The sequence below is a fragment of the Colobus angolensis genome, unplaced genomic scaffold (genome assembly GCF_000951035.1).
Source record: "Colobus angolensis palliatus isolate OR3802 unplaced genomic scaffold, Cang.pa_1.0 Scaffold309, whole genome shotgun sequence".
NCBI classification, from domain to species: Eukaryota; Metazoa; Chordata; class Mammalia; order Primates; family Cercopithecidae; genus Colobus; species Colobus angolensis.
In genome coordinates this window covers 1,328,334-1,349,897 of record NW_012116366.1, presented here as the reverse complement: position 1 = coordinate 1,349,897, position 21,564 = coordinate 1,328,334, and the positions used below count along the sequence as shown (strand labels likewise).

The window sequence follows — 21,564 nt, the reverse complement described above, 5'->3', positions numbered from 1 at the left end:
AATTCTTCCAGAGAAGAATAACACATCCACGATTTTCTTTCAGCCAGCAGACCCTGTTAGAGTAGCAATAGATCTCCTTGATCCAATTAAAGATGAGCATGATTTAAGCCTGGGTTTCAGTAAGATTGGTAGCAATGCTGCTTTTTAATATTTCTGGTTCTGGTAATTTATCTTTCTTTTTTTCCCCACTTGGTCAGTGTATTCATTTCCTGTGGTTACTGAAACTAATTACCACAAACTGGATGGCTTAACATAACATAAATGTATTCTCTCAGAGTTCTGGAGGCTAGAAGTCCAAAGTTGAGGTGTTGGCAAAGCCATGAACGCTCTGAAGGCTCTAGGAGAGAAACCATTCCCTACCCTTCCAGCTTCTAGTGGCTCCAGGCATCCCTTGGTTTGTGGCCCCATCACTCCAATCTCTGCCTCCATGGTCACATTGCCTTATCTTCTGTCTTAACACTCCCACTTATTCTCTCCTGTAAGTATTCATGTGATTGCATTTAGGGCCCACCTGTGTAATTCAAGCTAATCTCCTTCCTTCAAGATTATTAACTTGATCACATCATTTGCTTCGGATTCAGCCTTTCGCTGTATTGGGTAATATTCACAGACCTCAGAGATTAGGTTATAGACATGGCTTTTTGGGGGACACCATCCAGTTCACTATAGTTAGTCTATCTAAAGATTTGTCAGTTTCATTGTTTTATTCAAAGAACTATTTGTTTCATAGATTTTTTTCCCCCATATAATTTGTTTTCTGTTTTGGTGATATCTGCTGTAGTCATTTTTTTTTTTTTTTTTGAGACTGTCTCACTCTGCTGCCCAGGCTGGAGTGCAGTGGTGTGATCTTGGCTCACTGCAAGCTCCGACTCCTGGATTCATGCCATTCTTCTGCCTTAGGCTCCCGAGTATCTGGGACAACAGGCACCCGATAGCACGCCTGGCTAGTTTTTTGTATTTTTGGTAGAGATGGGGTTTCACCGTGTTAGCCAGGATGGTCTCGATCTCCTGACCTTGTGATCCACCCGCCTTGGCCTCCCAAAGTGCTGGGATTACAGGCGTGAGCCACTGCACCCGGCCTTCTAGTCTTTATTATTTACTTTCTTTTGCTTGCTTTAGGTTTGTTATTTTTATTTTAGTATCTTAAGAGAAAAGCTAAGTTTACAGATTTAAGACCTTTTTTCTTTTCTGAGAAAGGCTTTTAAATCTATAAAGGTCTCTCTAAGCATTGTTTTAGCACTGCAGCCCATAAATATCTGAAGTTTCACTTGCTTCAAATTCTTCTCTAATTCTTTTTGTAGTTCATTTTTGACCCATATTTAGGAGTATGTTGTTTAATTTCCAAATATTTGGGAATTTCATATTTAATTCTGTTTTAGTCAGAAAATATTTTATGATCTTATTTATCTTAAATTTTTTAAAACTTATTTTATAACCCAGCATGTGGTAGACCCTGAAGAATGTCTCATATATGCTTGAAAAGAATGTATATTCTGCAGTCATTGGGTAGATAATTCTACATATCACTTAGGCTAAGTTTGTAAATAGTATTATCTAAGTCTCCTATATGCTTAATGAATTTCCATTTGTTCTGTGAACTGGAGAATGGGATATGACAATCTCTAATTATTATTGTTGTCATTTTTTTTTTAGTTTTTCAGATTTTGCTTCATATATTTTGAGATTCTGTTGTTAGGTGTGTAAACATTTATAATTGTTTAAAAATTATATGCTTTCACCATTTTATCCTCAATGTTTCTTATTTTAAAAGCTTTTTGTCTGATAATAATATAGTCACTCAGCTATCTTATATTTACTGTTTGTAATACTGGTTTATTTTTTCTTATCCTTTTGTTATCAACCTATATATGTCTTTGAATGTGAGGTATCTGTCTTAAACACAGTATATGCAGGTTGAGCATCCCAAATGTGAAAATCTGAAATCCAGAATGCTCTAAAATCTGAAACTTTTTGAGTGCAAACATGATGCTTAAAGGAAATGCTCACTGGAGTATTGTTTATTTCAAATTTGTCATTTTGGATGCTCAACTGGCAAATAATGCAAATATCCCCAAATTGGAAACAATCAGAAATCCGAAACACTTCTGGCCCCAGCATTTCAGATAAGGCATGCTCAATTTGTAGTTGCTTCTTGCTTTTTTAATCAGTCAGGCAATTTTTGCCTTTTAATTAAATAATTTAATACATTATTTTTTAGTGTAATTATTAATGTGATCAGATTTACATTTGACATTTTTCTTTGTTTTCTGTGTCTAATGTATTTTTTGTTTTTCTGTTCCTGTTTATAGTTGTCTTATGTTCAGTAAATTAGTGTGTCAATTAGATCTATTTGGTAGATTTATTTAACTTGGTTGCATATATGTAGTCATATACATATATATATCTATTTCTTAGTGGTTGCTCTAGGGATTACAATATACTTTCTAATTCTTCACAATTTACTTTAGAATAATACTGACTTAATTTTGTTAAAAAATAAAAACCTTGAGTTCCAGTCCAGCAGAGAGCGTGGTGAGTTGCGGAGTGTGGCGTGCGTGCTCCTCCAGGGCCCTCTGGGCAGCAGGTGAGTTGGGGGGCCCCAGGACAGGCTGCACCCTCTGCCCTGCAGACACCTGGGGCCTTTGCTTGGCTACCCACTGGCTAGGCCCAGGCCTTGAAGCAGTGGCGAGCCTGTCTTCCCCACCTCACCTTGGCGACTAATGGTGGTGGCCTCTCCAAGCCCGGATCCCACCAGCCGCTGCTGGGTATCCCAGTTTAACCCTGCTGGGCCTATGTGAAACCCCCATCAAGCTACCAGGATGCAGCATTTTTTGGTGGCAGTGGGAGTGGCAGGCTGGGAAGCATGATGGCCACCCAAACGCTGTGTGATGAAGGCCATTAGGGTGTGGCATGCCTGGGAAGGTGGTCTATGGACGCAGGCAGGTTTGGTCACCTCTTTAGGACATGGAGTTGTGCAGATCTGGGTCCGTGGTGACTGCTCTGTTTCAATGGATGAGATCTATTGTTATGAGATCTTTGGGGTGTCACTTTTCTGGCTGGGAAACTCTGTGGCCAGTGGTGCCTTTGCCTGAATTTTGCTTGGGTCCACTGGGCTTGTTTCACCCACTTGGCCTAGCAGGCTATGCTCAGCTCATGCTACCAGCCTGGATCTCATGCCTCCAAGGGAGACTGCAAGTCAGTCATGGAGTAGCGAGGAGTGTATGAGTGAGTGTGGGGTCACACAGACACACCTGCCGCTGCCATGGGGTGGGCAGCTGCTGATGCTGGCATGGGTGCTGGTTCTCTGAGATTCTGTGGCTGGACCAGGTGCACTACAAGCAGCTTCCCTGGCTGGCACTGGGGAATGTGGTAGTGCCCAGAAGATTGGAGACGCCAGGAACCACAGGTCCCAAGGAGGGAGTCACAGCCCCGGCTTGGGGATCTCCCGGGTCTGGGCTCCCTGAAGGGCCGCAGCTCTTCTTTCCTTCTCTTTACGCACGGCATGGTGAGCAAGGGGCATATTTCAGCTCTGGTCTTGTTATAACTCTTTTAGCCTTCCAATTCAGGAGGTCCCAAGTTCTTGTCCTATGACCGGGAAGAATGAGGTATGCGGATAGCTGGAGGGTGAGCAAGACGAAGAGGAGATTTATTGAGCAATAGAACAGCTCAGAGGCAACCCACAGTAGGCAGCTCCTCTCCATAGCCAGGGTGTCTGTTCAGCTCTCAGCAGAAAGGGTAGCTCCTTTTTCATTTCTGCAGCTGGTCATCCCGTCATCTCTTCAGCTCTCAGCAGAGAGGGTAGCTCCTCTCTGCTAGGCAGGTCATCCTGATGAATGTCCAGCTCTCAGCAGAGAGGGTAGTTCCTCTTGCAGCTGGTCATCCTGTCATCTCCCCATCATCTTTCTGTCCTCTGTTCAAGTCTGGCTGAGTCAGGGGTTTTTATGGGCTGCAGAGGAGAGGATGTGTGTGCTGATTGGCCCATGGGTGACTATGGATGGGCCCAGAAAAAAGGACTACAAGTTCCCCCTCTGGGCTGTGGGACGAGTGGCCCAGACCCCAGGCTTCAGGCCCTTTCCGGCTTGAAAGTGGGGCTTCACTGGGGACCCGCCCCTTTCTTCCCAGGAGCCTGTCTGCCTCCTGCTGCTGTTCGTGGTGCACAGGCTGTTCATGCCAGGGGGCACCTACAGGCCAGTGCTGGGGTGTCCTCAGCACCCCCTTGGCCTCCTTCCCATGCTTGTGGTCACCCAAAGTCTGGAGGGGCTGAGGCTGCAGGGGGCTTATATGTTGGTACTCCCCCAAGTGTATGCACCCCCAGCCAGGCTGTGACAGTGCCTGGGCTTGACCCTGCCCTTGCTCCAAGATTGGAGTGGGTGCCAACAATGAGGAGAAGCCAGGCTGCAGGAGCAGGCATCCTTGAGCCTGCAGGGGGAAGGGGGTTCTTGCTGGGCCCTAAGAGTGCAGAGATGCCTGGGTCCACAGCCATGTCAGGTTGGCTGCAGCTGCACTTAAGGAGCTCCTGCCCTGCCAGCTCTGAAAGGGCAGGGCGTCAGCTTGTCCCGGCTCCTGCAGGCTTCGTGGAGTGTGCAGCCCTGGCCATGCCTCCCTGCAGCCTGGGGCGGGGCTCCAGGTCCTTGCTGGGCCCAGGCTGGCATCCAAGGCAGAGGTGACATCGCCAAAAGTTCTTTTCATGGTTCTGGTGCTCAGCGGCAGTCCTGGGCTCCCCCTCACTTGGCTCATAGCCCTGCTCCATGTGGTGCCTCTGGGAGTGGTTTGGGGACCCCAGACTTGACCGTTGGGAGCATCAGGCTCGGCAGCCACCCTGATGTGGGGCAGACCCTGGGGACATTGCCCCATGCAGAGCCTCCTCCTAAGGCGCAGGAACCCAGCATCATCGGCGGGGTGGGTGTCCCTGACTTGTTTTACTTACCGGTGTCTCTAGTGTACATATGGGACAAACGAATCCTAATTTACAACATCCAGTGTTTGTAGATGTTAAAGAGGTTGCCAGTGTATGTCCAAAGTAGTTAGTAAACTAATATATTTTGTACAATTTGTTTTAAAAGTCCTAGGAAAGATTGTCTTCTGAAAATGTGAGCATTCTTGCCCACTGGGTTGATGAAGATGGGAAGGGTTCTAGGCCAGAATATTCATATTTGGAAGACTTTCAAATTATAACTGTTGTTACATGTTTGCAGTTTATTCAAGACTGCTGTGTGGAATGGACAAATTAACCTCTTACTTGAAGCATCCAGTCTGTCTAGATGTTTAGAGGTGCCCAATATATGTTAAATGTAGAGGTAGTAAAATACCACTTTGTAAATATCTTTTTGGTAAAATTCACAGAAATTGTTATCTTTTGGAAATTGAATTGTGAAGCCACCTTTGTGAGCAGTATAGTACTGTCTATACTTATTTAATGGTTCATAGGAGGTGGGAGAGAAGAAACTGCTAAAGGTAACATGCTAGTGTGTTCATAATTGGACATTTTCAGACACCATTTTTTGTGTTTGTTTTTCTCTGTATATAATGGACAAATGAGTCATAATTTTGCAACATTTAGTCTTAAAGAGGTTGCCAGTGTATGGCAGAGTACTTTGTAAAATTAGCATATTTTGTAAAAAAAAAAAATTAAAAAATGAAAACCTTGGGTATGGTGGCTCATGCCTGTAATCTTGGCACTTTGCGAGGCTAAGGCAGGAAGATTATTGAGCCCACAATTTGAGACCAACCTGGGCAACAAAGCGATATCCCATCACTACAAATAATTAAAAAATTAGCTGGGTGTGGTGGTGCACACCTGTGGTCCCAGCTATATGGGAGGCTGACTCAGGAGGATCACTTGAGCCCAGGAGGCCGACTCTGCAATGAGCCATCTTTGTGTCACTGCACCCCAGCCTGAATGACAGAGTGAGATCCTATCTCAAAAAAAAAAAAAAAAGGAAAAACAAAACAAAACCTTGCTTCAATATAGCTCATTTTTCTCCCCATGACTTCATACTGTTATTGTTACATATATTACATCTCTATATGTTATAAATTGAACCCATACAATGTTGTAATTCTTTTTAGAATAAAAATCATGTATTTTGTCAAGGAATTTAAACAAAGAAATGAGGAAAATATATTAATAATCTTTCATGTTAACTCGTATATTTACCATATTCAATGCACTTCATTTCTTCTTGTGGATTTAAGTTACTGTTTGGTGTCATTTTCTATCAGGATAAAGAACTTTAGAATGTCTGGTAAGGCAGGTTTCTAGCAATAACTTTTCTGTGTTTGTTTCTTGGGAATGTCTTTATCTTGCCTTCATTTTTAAGATAGTTTTGCTGAGTATAGAATCCTCAGTTGGCATTTTTTTCTTTTCTTCAGCATATGGACTATTCTCCTGCTTTTGGCTCCCATTGTTTCAGATGAGAAGTCAGCTCGTATTAATGGTCCCTTGTACATGATGAATTATTTTTGTCTTTCTATTTAAATGAATTATTTCTCTCTTTCTTTTTGGCTTTCAGTGATTTGAGTATGATGAGATAGGTGTAGGCATCTAAATTTATCCTACTTGAGATTTGTTTAGATCCTTAGATGTGTAGATACATTTCTTAAAAACATTTTTCCCACAAAATTTTAAAAAATATTTATTTTTTTGCCCCTTTCTCTTTCTCTCCTTTCTTCCTGAGATTCCCATTAAATGTATGCTGATATACTTGATGTTGTCCTACAGGTGTTGAAAGCTCTATTCATTTTTCTTTAATCTTTTTTCTCTGCTCTTCAGATTAGATAATTTCTCTTGATTTATTTTCAGTCACTAACCTACCATTGAGCTATTCTAGTCAGTTTTTTATTTCAGTTGTACTTTTCGGCTCCTAAATTTTCATTTGGTTCTTAAAAAAACTAAGTCTCTTTGTTGAGATTTTCTACTTATTGGTTTATTGTTAAACAATAGGTTGTTTAATTTCTTTGATAACAGTCATCACTCACTGAAAGTATCTTACTGAATTAGTTATCTCCTTCCTTGTATACTGTCTATACTCCCCACCCCACCCCCACTTCAATAGAATGAAAGCTAGGTATCTTATTTGTCCTGTACATCCCTCCTTCCGTAGCACCTGCATAACGCCTGGATCATAGTAGGTGCTCAATAAGATAGTTATTCAGTGAACACATGAGAACTTCACAAGGTAGAGTTTTCTTTAAAAACACTGTGTTATACATGAGAAAATTCAGAGAGGTTAGGAAACTTGCTCAAAGTCACACAGCAAATAAATGAAAAAAACTGGTAATTTGCCCACAGAGTGTCTTTACCAAAACCATTTGCAAAGCTGCTACTGGAAAGGAAGGCATGTCACACTGAAGCCTAACAGGTGTGCTACATAAAAAGTTTGCTATTTGTACTAGTATTTACTGATACTGTGCTAATATAAGATGCAATGAGAGATATAAAACAAAAGCAAAGAAGCCAATCTCTGGTCTCATTGCAAAAGGAAAAGCAAAGCAAAACAAAACAAAACAAAACAGAAGCAAAGGAACCAATCTCTGATCTTACTGCAATTGTCCTAGGTAAATTATAGCATACCCAGGAAACTTACTTCTCTCAGTCAGGTACTGCCAACTGCATGGAAAGTCAAAAGAGCTGTAGAATTCATATATATATATATATATACACAGACACACACACACACCTTAGTGTGTGTGACCATGAAAAACTTTAATTCCTTAAATATGCTTCCTTTCGTTGATTTAACATATTTATAATAGCTTCTTTGCTGTCTTTGTCCACTAAATCGAACATCTGGAGATACTCAGAGACAATTTCTATTGATTACTTTCTTCCCTGAGTATAGATTGCACTTGGCTTATCATTTTATGTCTCATTTTTTTTGTTGAAAACTGGACGTTTTAGGTAATATGTGGTAACAATTATGAATTCTGATTTCCTGCTCTCTCGTGTCAGCTAAAGTTGTGTTGCTGTTGGTTTAATAATTGCCTGGGATTTGAAAACCTTGTCTCTCCCACTGTGTGTAGCCACTGATGTTTTTGCTAATTTTTTTTACATTCTCATTTTTATTTGTAGGCATGGCTTCCTAGGGGTCATATGTGTCTGCATACATAGCTTAGTGACTAGCCATTGATAGGACAGAATTTGTGTTAAGACTGTGACCCAAGACGCAGAGTGACAACCATGTGAAGACACATACAAGCCAATGAGAGAGGCCTCAGAAGAAACCACCCCTGCTTCATCTCAGACTTCTAGCCTCCAGAACTGTAAGAAAATAAGTGTCTGTTTTGAAAGAAAAAAGGCTTCTGTCATCTGCTGGAGTGAGTGTGTGTGTGTGTGCGCATATTAGAGCACAATCAAAGTTAAAGCTGTATTCAGGTCTGCCTTGATTTTACTTTCCGCTGGGTCCTTTTGTATCTCCTTGATGCATACATATAGCATCAGGATTGACCAGGAACGTGTTGCTAGCTTGGGCCATCTTTGGTCAGTGCTCACATTTACACAGCTTCAGCCGAGAATAGGTTTGTCCTGAGGACAACTGTAGCTTTAGCCAGTGGAACCATTTACTCTTCCAGATGGCCTACTGCCAACACTGTCACTTTCACTGCCACCGCCACTGGATGTGGACCTCTCTCACCACTCCTCTTTGATGACGCTGCTTCACAGCCAGCCCCACCTAGGCAGAAATTCCTCGTTGATCTAGTTGTAATAAGGATGGGAAGAGCTTTCTGGCTCCAAGGTTTTGCTTAAAGGACTATAGACTCATATATCTCTTTAAGATGGGGGAAAATAAATTTGTCTTTGTGATAGGGTTACCAGATTTAACAAATAAAAATAAAGTTTAAATTTTAGATAAACAATAATTTTTGATATAAGTATGTCCCAAGTATTGCATAGAAAAATCAGATAAAAATTGTTTTTTAAAAATTTGAAATGTAAGTTTTCTGAGTGTCCAGTGTTTTATCTGGCAGTCCTACTTTGAGGAGTTCCAAGATTTATTACAGAGAAAGTGATATTTCAGCTGAGTCTTAACAAATGTGCAGGTGGTGACCAAGGATGGGTCACCTTGCTGTTTTGGAAAGGCCAGGACTGGTCCAACCCACTGGAGAGACCCATTTCGTTTTATGGCATATAGCTGATTGGGGACTGGGAGCTATAAAACTTTAGGCTTTTTTCTCTCCCAAAAGGCACAACACGAACAATGTAGCAATTATAGACTTAAAGGCACATCATTTTACAAGGATGCTAAGAAGAATTATATTTAGAGTTGGGAAAAAAACAGACTCCTTTGGGAAGTTTGGTATCTTGTCTGAGCTTACTGAATTATTTTCTAGGTTTCTGGGACAGGAAAGTCAGAAATGACTATTCTCATTTGAAGTATCAGGATTAAATGTATTACCATGTGTCTCAGGGCCAAGTAAAGGATCTGGATAAGAATGTACATGTTCATGAATTAATAATGAATGTGTGAAGGAATGAATGAGTTTCTCTTGTGGAATAACTGATTTCCAGTGGATATTTTTTCTCAATCCCATTAAAGATTCTTAACTAGGGTCTAGAATTCCTTAGGAATCCATAGATGGGTTTCACAGACCCTGAGACCTCCAAAATTGTATTTGAAAATTTCTGTGTATGGATATATGTGAAATTTGTCTGGTTATAGTTGTGCTATCCAATATAGTATCCACTAGCTATGTGTGTTACATATATATATACACATGTAGAGAGAGCGACAGGATCTTGCTCTGGCACCCAGGCTGGAGTGCAGTGGTGCTATCATAGCTCACTGCAGCCTCAGTTACCCAGTCTCAAGTGACCCTCCTGCCTCAGCCTGCCATAGTGTTGGGATTACAGGCATGAGCCACTGCACCTGGCCAATGTATGCTATTGAACACTTGAAATGTATCTAATATGAATGAAATAGACACCAGATTTCAAAGATTTACTACAAAAAGGGCATAACGTATCTCAATAATATTTTATACTGATTACATGTTGAAATGGTAACTTAGGTGTATACAATATAGTGTTAATATTAATTTAGCTTTTAAAATGTGGCTTCTTGAAAATTTACCATGCTATATGACTCACATTATCTTTTTGTTGTATAGCACTGCTGTTTTAGTCTGTTTGTTCTGCTATAACAAAATACCTGTGACTGGGTAATTTACACATAATAGAAACTTATTTATCACAGTTTTGGAGGCTGGAAGTCCAAGATCAAGGTGCTGGCAGTTTCAGTGTCTGGGACGGCCTCGCGTCTTATTACTATCATATTGGTGATTAAGTTTCAACATATGAATTTTGGAGGAGACACAAGCATTCAAACCATAGCAACTATATTAGAAGGTTTATCTCTTTCCTAAGTCTCAAAGGAATCTGTGACCAGATATGATTAAGAGTCATTGTAGGTGGTTTACATCTGACCTGCGATCAAGCCACATCACTAGATGTTCATATAACAGGATCACATTATCTTATCCACTGGAATTACTTCACCATGGGAAACTATTGCATTTGTCATAATAATATTGTTTAGACTATTGTACGTTTATCCATTCATTCAGTAAACTTGCAGATACTGGCACAGGCCCTAGGATATAGCAGTGAACAAAACAGAGGAAAATTCTGGTCTGGGGGAACCTACATTCTAGCTGGTGGTAAGCCAATTAAAAAAATAAGTATGTGGTATGTTAAAATGATGGTAGATGCTATACAGAAAAATAAACCAGAAAGAAGGGGGAGGGAGTGCAAGGATGAGGATGGAGGTTAGCAATTTTAAGTGGGATTGTTGGGAAAGGTCCCATCGAAACAATGACATTTGAGCTAGGACTTGAGGCAGTGAGGGAGTGAGTTGTGTGAATTACAGGGAACAGAACATTCCAGGCAGCAGAACAGTAGCTGCAGAGGCTGGAGGCGGGAGCAGTCCTGACATATTCGTGTAACAGCAGGACAAGGCATCCCCTTTGTAAAACCACACGTACAATTTTTTGGTAATACCAGTGCTGATTGAGAATTTGGTTTTTCTGCGGAAGTGGGATGTTGTATCCTCTCTGGTAACACACATGTGTGTGTTGCTGAAAAACGTTTTCTCTTTCTTTTAACTCTCAGGAAGCTTGGAAGAAACTCGATGGGTCCTTATGAACTGAATCCAATGTGTTTGTATTTTTGTCTTCGCCTTACTTTGTCTTACCGCTTTAGTTTGTATTTCCCTTGAGTTTCATGCTTTGCCCTCTTATTTATAGTTGACGATGAATTTTGGTGTATGCATCATAGGAAGCCATCCCAACTGCTTGAAAGAAAGAGGCAGCGAACATTTTGGGAAGCAAAACCCTGTCAGTGGCAGGACCTGTAATTTATCACTGTTAATCCACCGATTCATTCCATAAATTTAGCAAATGCCAGTTAGGCGCTACTGACTGTGGAGTGAAAGAAGCTGCCACATGTAAAAACAAATCCACTTTTAGATCATTGTGACTTTAAAAATGTGTTCAGTTGTTGGCTGGCTCACTCACACATTTGTGGCTTTATATTGTAATATTATTGTGGGTCTGTTGAAGGTTGAAATCTGATTGTAAATCCCTGTGTGAAAAAGCTCTGTAAAGTCCGTTTTTCCTCTTGATGTGTTCTCTGATGGCTGCCCGTGGAGCTTCCATAGGTTGCATTCAGCCACAGGGGTTGGGGCCAGCCATCCTTTCAAATGACCATCAAATTAATACAATCCATATTTCTCATTCCAAAGATATTTGTATATCTTTCATGGAGACACTGGGGACTCCTTATCACATGCTAACACTTTTTAGCATTTTTGAATTTGGTGGCTTTTCTTTGGTAAGTGTAGCAGATGGATTGGTAAGGAGTGAGGCATATTTGTCACAGTGGGTGGATATTTTCTGCATGGACATTCTGCATTTGAGATTAGTTTGTTTCTTTTACTGTTGTCATCCATGCATTCCCTTCTCCTCTTCCTCAGTAACTGGGGCGTATTTTTGTAGATGAAAAGAGAAAAAATGATGACAGTTTTGGGTTTGCAGAATCTCTGAGGTCATTTGTACCCAAAGAAATAAAAAAGTTTATTAAGTGTGCACCTGCTGAGGTACTAAAGGGAAGCAGAAAGTGCTTGTCCTTCATCTTTATTCATGAAGCCCTTGAGGGTGACGGGAAAGGAGACTGGCAATTAGGAGGCCAAGCACACTTGTAGACAGTCAGAGACTGTGCAGACACATTTGGGTTGGCGAGTCCTGGCTGCTTCTGTTCATGTGCGTTCAGGGCTGTGCCAAGCCGTCTACCTTGCTGTGCTCTGCATTATTAATCTTTCATCAGGGCACTTATTTGTATGCTGCAGAGGAGGCCAGGTTGGCACCATCTCATCTGCACTGAACCCTGCCTATTCACTGCTGTGACACCAGGGCTCCCAGAATGATGCAGAATTGAGCAAGCACAGCTGGAAGACAGCAGATTGTCTGAAAGTAGGAAAAACATGCGTTTAGTCAATTTTAAATTAAGAGGCTTTGTTTACGTTTTCTCAGCTCCTTTTACAGAGTTAGTCAAATTTTAGATTCCCTCCAAAATTAAACAAGTGTCAGGAACAGATGGTGGGTTTATTTTACTTCATTCAACCTGCTCAAAGAGTGTGAACTCAGGGACAGATCACTGTGACACAACTTTTCATGTTAAATTGTCAAAAGAAAGCTTGATGTATGAGTCCCTCAAAGAGAATAATTTATATGCATGTGAGGTGATAACCTATGGGTTGGATTGGTCCTGACCAGACCTGGCATTATCCTCTTGTCCTGAGAAGACAGGCTGCTGCCAAAGCCTACTAAATAGGAAGGTAGAAAGTCAGATCTGGGCTCGTATTAATAGTCCTGGCTTATATTCTATCAGTTTTCACGTTGGGGAAAAGATTTAGTAAATCTCGATATGACGGCTAAAATGAAATGCTTTGATGGTGTCAATGATCTCTGAATTAATGATTCCAAGTTTACTTCCGCTTTCAAGCCAATTTCCCATGGTCTTTTGGAGTTAACTTTTGTATATATTTTACAACTGCTATGATCTCATTGGTGGAAGCAAGGGAGGGAAAGCCAGTCTACTAGAATTTCAAACACGTTGAAAATCTTGTTCTATTGCTTCTCATTTGAGTTTGCATTTGAATTTGGGCAAGGCTGACACTGTGGGAAAACATAAATAATTTGGACTTGTGATTCTGTAGACATAGTTCCTCTCTTTTTATAGATATGAGTAATTGTTTTTCAATTACATGATCACATAATCACACTGGAATATTTTCTTTGTTTTGGAGATTCTTGTCATCTAAATGAGGCATTCCATTTGGAAACTAATAGTGGTTAAAATAGAGGTAATGATTTTTTAATGGGTAATTTGAGTCTCCATTCTCTACTTCCCACCCTTTCCCCTTGATAGCATATCATGAGATTTTTAATTATCCAGATAATTACTTCAATGCTCCACTTAATACTGCATTTGCAGAAACAGGATATTACATCAGGTTTTTAGGTAAATGTCTGAATACTCCAAATCTCTCCTGCTTGTTTTACTCTGTTACTAATGTAAAATGACTGTGGAAGTCAATTTCTAATTAAAAATAGAAAAACAGCCAGATCAATAGATGCCCAGTTGCTTGGTGTTTAGTTCACACTTTTCCCAAACTTTCCCATTTCTCATGGAACCTAATTAGCTGATGTTCTTTAGCTACACAGCAAGCCTTCAGTAATAATTTAACTTAATAAGCTGCCAGATAATTCTTATGTGAGGTGAGTGAGTGGTCAGTTGTTCAAAGCTTTTCTTAATCTTGTTGTTAGTGTCGACAAGCATCAAAAATGTAAAGTTGGGCCAGGCACAGTGGCTCCTGCCTGTAATCCCAGCACTTTGGGAGGCCAAGGCAGGTGGATTATCTGAGATCAGGAGCTTGCGACCAGCCTGGCCAACATGGTGAAACCCTGTCTTTACTAAAAATACAAAAATTAGGTGGGTGTGGTGGCATGCACCTGTAATCCCAGCAACTTGGGAGGCTGAGGCAGAAGAATCGCTTGAACCTGGGAGGTGGAGGTTGCAGTGAGCCAGGATCGTTGCACTGCACTCTAGTCTGGGAAACAGAGTGATACTCTGTCTAAAAAAAAAAAAAAAAAGGAAAGTCGATGTTAAAGAAATATCTTCATTAATAATAATAAAAAGAAAATATTTCCTGATGTTTTAAAGCATGTATCCAGGGAAATATTCTCATTGGTCATCATCATGGATTTGTTGGGCAATGTATGTATTTTTAGTACTTTGTAGCATGCTAAAGTAAAAAGATGTAAGATAAATGGCTAGTGGAGGATATTCCTCTATGTAAAGACTCACCTGAACATATTAACAAAGTAATTTATCGTGGAATGATTATGTGTATTTCTAATTACGACCAGTTGTGTGTGGCCCTGTCCTCAGTTTGATATTTATTAAGAGTAAAACAAGATGAATTTCTTAATTCTTTTAAGAAGGAAAAAATAAAGACCATCAGAAATAATTAGCTGGCTTGTACTTAACTTTGAGGCTAGCCCAAGACATGATATACAAAAGAAGCAGGTGTTTCCTAATTGCAGTGGTCCCCCTTATTAGAAGGAAATATGGTCCAAGACCTCCAGTGAATGCCTGAAACTGTGTATAGTACTAAATCCTGTATATACAGTATAGACTATGTATTTTCAATCTGGTAACTGGGATGGCTACTAGGTGGCCAATGGGCAAGTACCATATGCAGTGTGGATAGGTTGGGCAAAGGATAATTCATGTCTGGTGGAGGGTGGGGTGGAAGACAGAAGAGGATGGTGAGAGATTTTCTTGTGCTACTCAGAACAGCACAATTTTAAGCATGCAAATTTTTTACATCTGGAATTTTCCATTTATTATTTTAGGACTGCAGTTGAACATGGGTAACTGAAACCTCAGAAAGTGAAACGCTGGATAAAGGGGGATTACTGCATTTGTTTGCCTAATTATGAATCTGGAGTGCATCATCATTAAACAAAACTTGGTGTTCAGTTGATGGATGTAAACATACAACATTGTATGTGTTCATAATTAACATTTCATATATTTTAAGCATTTACCCTAAACAAAAGTTAATAATAACTGCTATTTTATGAGTTACTTACTGTGTACAAGATACTGTGTTAAGTGTCTATTGAATCCTCATGGTGGCTGTAGAGACTGTCATTTTATAGGTGAGGAAATCAAGGCTCAGGGCAGAAAAGACACTTGTCGCAAGTCACACTGCTGATCAGCACATTGAACTCAGTCTGTCTGGTTGTATTATGCTGCCTCATTGGGAATATAATCCATGAGAGAAAATTTACTTTAAATCCATTTACATAGTAATATAGAGTTTTACTTTTCTTGTAGTTAGAAATAGGACGTTATTATTGAGTTCTGCTTGTCCCCCATTTAAGTTTTTCTGAAGGTGTCAACCTATTTTGTCAAAGCTACTAAGGCATCCAGTAACTTTTCTCAGCTGGTGGAGAAGAGTCAAGGGAGAAGCTAAAATTTCTAACAGGATACTGAAAAATCTACTTATCACAAATATCTAAGAATCCTTAGAAAAAATGGTAAACTAGAATTAAAAAGTAGAAAAACAGTAGATGTTGGTGTGGATGTGGCAGAAGGGAACACTTACATTGCTGGTGGGAATATAAATTAGTACAGCCTCTATGGAGAGCAGTATGTAGATTCCTTAAAGAACTAAAAGTAGATCTACCATTTGATCCAGCAATCTCACTACTGGGTATCTATCCAAAGGAAAATAAGTCAGCATGTGAAAAAGACACAGATACATGCACATGTATGTCTATAGCAGCACAATTCACATTTGCAAATATATGGAACCTAAGTGCCCACTGACCATCGAGTGGATAAAGAAAATGTGATATATATAGACCATGTAATACTACTCAGCCATAAAAAAGAATGAAATAATGTCTTAGACATAAAGAGTGATATAATACACTTTGGGAACTCAGGGTTGGGGGACGTTGGGAGGGGGTGGGTGACAACAGACTATGTATTGGGTACAGTGTACACTGCTCAGGTGATGGGCGCACTAGAAGTTCAGAATTCGCCACTTATAGAATTCATCTATGTAACCACAAACCACATGTACCCCAAAAGCTATTGAAATTTTTTTAAAAATTGGCAAACTGAGTTATACATTTAAAAAATCCAGTAAATTTAAGTGAAGTAAAAGGAATTAAATAATATTTAATTAAAACAGAACTATTTTTAGACAATTATCAGTTTAAAGATTATTTCTCCTAGCAAATGAAATCTCAAGCATTTTAAAGGGGTTTTAAAATAGTGACTTATAAAAATTACTCCACATACTTAAAAATCTCAGTTTCCTTCTGCATTTGAGCAGTCCTCATATGACAATTTGCAAATGGGCTCAGATTTTTCCCTATGGATCTTGCTATATGTTTGTAGCAAGTTTGTTAGGGAAAGAACAGGATAGAGTATTATATAGGCAAATAACTTTTCACATTATTCTCATGTAGACATCATTTTTTAAAACTAAACTTATTTGATGTTTTGGAAATGTGAAAGATAAGTAGATAAATTAAGCATGGATATTCAGAACTTTTGGAGGAAGTTTAGTTTTACTAAAAGTAGTCATTCATGATGATGACAATGTTCAAATTATGTGTGTTCTCACTGATAAGATTCAAGATGGAGAGAAGATTGCTCTTGGCATTGTAGAGGTAGCCAGCCATGAGGAAAGGAATGATGATTTAGGCAAAATAAAATTATATCAATTTAAGAAAAAAATTGGGCAGTTTTTTCACCAGAGATTAACACAAGGAAGGACGTGGTCATGTACAATTGGCTCCAGATTGCGGGAGGCCCTGGAGGTCAGATTGAATCCCATTTTGACTCTGGAAAGTGATTTATTGAACATCTACCATGTGAGTCTGTTTTATTTTAGCAGATACTGAGATAATACAATAAGGAAAATGTGGAAATTACGCTCTCAAGGATATTTTAACCCAAAAGCATATGTCAGGATAAATGTTGAGAAACTGGTGTATGCACATACTTCCTTCATATGCATGGAAAGGAAGAACAGAAATATGTGGAAGGTCACATGTATAGACAAAAAGAAAGAGGAAGAACCAAAATGACCTATCTAGACACTAGGCTTCTGTGCAGACAGAAGCTCTGTCTGGAGTTTTCAGCTCTGTCTGGAGCTTTTAGCTCTATCTGGAGATGAGCTCAGCTGAAGAAAACTGCCTCCCTCAAAATCATGTTTACTCAGTTACTGGTCTCTGTCCAGTAGCTGAGTAACACTTGAGTATAAAGACCTGGCTCCCTAGCTCCAACTTAGGACAACTTAGAAAAGCCATCCCAGCTCCAGAACTTCTTGAGGGATAGGTAGAAGCCTCTGTTCGTCCTGCATTGAAGGTTAACTTCTCCCTCTGCCCAAATCCACCTCCTTTCCTATGTTTCTACAAGTGTTAATCCCAAGAGCTCTTTTTAGTAAACATACAGGTTGCCAGTCTCCATCTCACCATCTTCTTTCTGGGAAATCTGTGATAACTTCTTGGGTCTATGAATGACACTGCCCTTCTTTTCAGCTCCTCTGCTTCTCTGTGACTTTCTTTCATCTACCATTCTCTTTGTTTATTTGTCTTTCTGTTGTCTAGTCACTCTTCTTTTTTTCTCATGCTCCTGTCTTTCACCAAAATGTATTCCTAAAATGTTTGTTTTAATTATTTAGTAGTGTTTATTTCACTCTATTTTTTAAAATAATTGTTTTCTATTTATTTCTTTCATAGTACACTCTCATTCCTTCTAGTTTCTCTTCACAACAATCTACAATCCAACACACTCTTCATAAAAAAACCCAAAAAAGTAGCCTGAATAAACTACTGAATCTCATTTTTGAATTTACCTATCTGACCCTTAACTAGGGTGACAATATGAGTATATGCTGTTGTCTCAGTACTGTATCTTTATTAATAGCACTCCACTTAACCCTCAAAAGTGTCCCTTTTTAGATAAAAAACTGCTGAGATGTTTTCTCTACTTTTAATGGAGTTTTGTAGGTTTTGGCTGATGTGTAGTTGGAAAAATGCTCCCCTCTTCTAGTTTAGGTGGCACATTTATTTAATAAAATCTTAAGAATGAAGTCAAGGTTTATGTGTCATTATCTCAACCCCCTCCCTCTCCACCCCAGTACCTTTGAACTGATTCAGAAATAAGCCCTTTTGGAATTAAACACTTTAAATGTTGTATAAAAATTTTGATTTAAAACAGTAACTCAAGAAGGGATGCCAACAGTCTTTTTATTAGTTTGATACTTTCTCTGAAGATTCATTCCTGTTAATCATACCCACAGATGGGTTCACTGAAGAACTGCTTCACACATTAAGTCCAAGGACAAAATTCATTCATTCAGAAAAAAATCCAGTGAGTGAGAACGATGGCCGGGTCCTGCTCTTTAGGCATATAGTGGTGCCCTTGCTCAAACAAATAAATGCATGAGAGCATTTCAGATTATGAATAGAACTATTCACGGGATAGTGAATAGTTGGGATTCCACGGGTGGGATGGATGATGAGGGAGGGCCTCATGGAGAAGGGGGCATTTCAATTGTGACCTAAATGTCAAAGATCTAAATGTAGAGTGTTCCCAGGAGAGGAAAGAATGCATACAAAGACCCAGAGGTGGAAATGAATGTTTGATTGGAAGGCAGTAAATAGTTGGGATAGTGCAACCAGTGGGCCTGGTAATGTGGAGCCCTTCTTGGATTTTATTTTGAGTAGTTTAGAAAGCCATTGGGATGCTTTAACCAGAGTGCAACATAATGTACTTTACATGTTTAGAAGATCACTCTGGCCACTGGGTGATGGATGGACTGTAGTGGGGCAAGAGTGAAAGCTAAGGGACCAGTTGGGCTCTTGTAAGAATCTCAGTGATGACAGTGGCTTGGATCTAGGTTGGCAATGGAGGACATGGAGCCAACATGACTTGCTGCTGGGTTGGAAGTAGGGAAGAAGAAAAATGGAGGCTGTGTTCTAGACTTGTGGTTTGAGCAGCTGGCAGGTTGGATAGTGTCATCATGATGAGTTAAGAAAGACTGGAAGAAAGACTAGGTTTTCTTTTCTTTTCTTTCTTTCTTTTTTTTTTTTACAAGAGGGAGTCTGGTAAAAAACAAACAAACAAACAAAAAACAAAAACAAACAAACTATCTTTGGGCTGTTTAAAATGTAATATGTTTCTAACCAGATTTTAAATGAGATTTTTCTTGTTGTTTTGGAATTTTAACTGAAGTCCAAAGCTAAGGACAGTAGATGACCATTGTCCCCCATTTTTTGGGGGGGGTACCAGATTTCTTTTTTGAAGGAATGGTAGAAATCAAAGAACTTAAGTGGATGTTTTGGTACAACGTATAGAAAAGGTAAAGGAAACCCCAACATGCATGCACTGCCTTGGTGACCAGGGAAGTCACCCCATGGCTATGGGGAAATTCTCCTGAGGCTTAGCTTTCATTATCACTGTCTCCCAGGGTGTGCTTGTCAAAGAGATGCTCTGCCAAGCCAGATTCGAGTGCTCCCATTTTGTGCAAGTTGGTCACGTGGTCACCCGATTCTTTGATGGCTTTCACCTGCTCATTCAGGTAATGTGTCTCAATGAAGTCACACAAATGGGGGTCATTTTTGTCAGTGGCCAGTTTGTGCAGTTCCAGTAGTGACTGATTCACATTTTTTTTTCCAAATGTAATGCACACTCCGTCGCATTCAGCCTGCTCTCTCAGTCGTCATAGTCTGGTTTCTTGATATCCTGAAGGAAGATTCGGCCACCTTGTTGGTTCTGCAGTTTCATCAGTTTCTCGGCATATTCCCTCTCCTCATGAGATTGGTGAAGAAAGTATTTGGCAAAGTTCTTCAAAGCCACATTATGGCGGTCAAAGTAGTAAGACATGGACAGGTAAATGTAGGAGGCGTAGAGCTCCAGGCTGATCTGGCGGTTGATGGTAGCCTCTGAGTCCTGGTGGTAGTTGTGGCGCACCTGCCAGGTGGACGAGGTCGTCATGGCAGTGCAGCGGCGCTGGCTGCACAGCGCTGGAGCGGTGGCGGGGGCCTTGTGCCCCCCATTTTTAAAAGAGATGTTATACCCACCCTCACATGGCATGTTAAAAGTGGCTTAAACTAGGCCTGAGCTTGCCTCTAGTATCTGACAGAGAGGATTCTTTAAAGGTAGTTCATGGAAGTAAGATGCCATTCTCTTTTTATGAGGAGCAAGGCATGTTTTTTTTTTGTTTGTTTGTTTTTTTTTTTTTTTACCCCATAAGCTGAGAAAGGGACTTCAAGACCCTATCAGAGAGATTTGGAGATGCTTGCCAGAAGGAGGGCACTAGCTTGCTCTTTGACCATCAATAAATCAACTTTGCAAGTACTGTAGTCCTTCATATGTCCAAGTATTCTAGGCTGCAGCGTGTGAGGAAATTGGAGACTTGTGCTTGTTGTGTGTTATGTTTATTATCCTATGCTTATGTATACCTGTATTGTAAGATACAGCTTTTACTGACCCTAACAGAAATTTCAGATTGACTAGGTTAGACAGAAATGCAAATAGGTAGGTATTCTTATGTAAAATCAATGGTGGAATCTTAGCATTGATAATTAAACTAATTAATTATCGTCTTTTAAATGAGATAACTGAGGGCCTCAAATGCGAATTGACATGTCCTAGGTTTCAATCCGTTAAAAATGCAGCCAGGACAAGAACCCAGATATCCTGACTCTTGGTGATGGTTCTTGCATTAACTCTTTGTTAAGACGGAAGCAAAACAAATTTTCACTCTTTTGGGGGGGTCTATTTAAACCAATTCTTTTAGAAGTAGGCCAATAATGTGGGTAAGAACAAGACTTTTTTTTTTTTTTTTTTTTAAATCTTTTGCCTTTTACTCTTTGCTGAGAGACACTTCTGCTTCTCTCAAATCTTTAAGTTCAGAAATTCTCTGAGATTTTGGTTTAAGTAGGGAAAAAGAGTAGAAATACTACTGATTCCGTATTGTGTCTTCCCCTTCCTCCTCATATTTCTCTGTGTCCTCTCCCCTACATCCTCATTTTTTTTCCTTTTGTTTTGCTGGCAAGCTGCAGAACCTCACTGTGTTAAATACCTTCTTCCTAAATTATGCCTTAGCTGCCCCTTTCATGGAGAAGAGAAGGAAATAGCATGTGTGTTTCACCATCACAGTGACATATTTCCCTTGGCATTGTATTTAATTAGATTATAGTGAATGCCATGCTGTGTGGTGCTGTGTTTTATTAAGGCCAGAACGTGGTTCCATGATAGAACATGCTGTAAGTCCTGCAGTGCAGTGCGACACGAAATTTGTAGCAACACCTGTGTCTGCTACATCATAGAGGGTAAATACGGGCCAAAATGTCTATGTAAGGGAGGAAAAAGCCAGAGGAGGTGCTATTAGCCAAGTAAAAAACACTCTCAGCTTGAAGCATAAAATCTAAGTTTATGATAGAAAATTTCAAACTTTTTAATAGTATCGGAAT

The 21,564-nt window shown here is 39.9% G+C and overlaps 1 pseudogene; it reads right to left on the bottom strand.

Moving 5' to 3' along the window:
* Window positions 1-19,444: 19,444 nt before the first annotated feature.
* Window positions 19,445-20,083, bottom strand: LOC105517840 (annotated as a pseudogene).
* Between the last annotated feature and the right edge of the window lie 1,481 nt (window positions 20,084-21,564).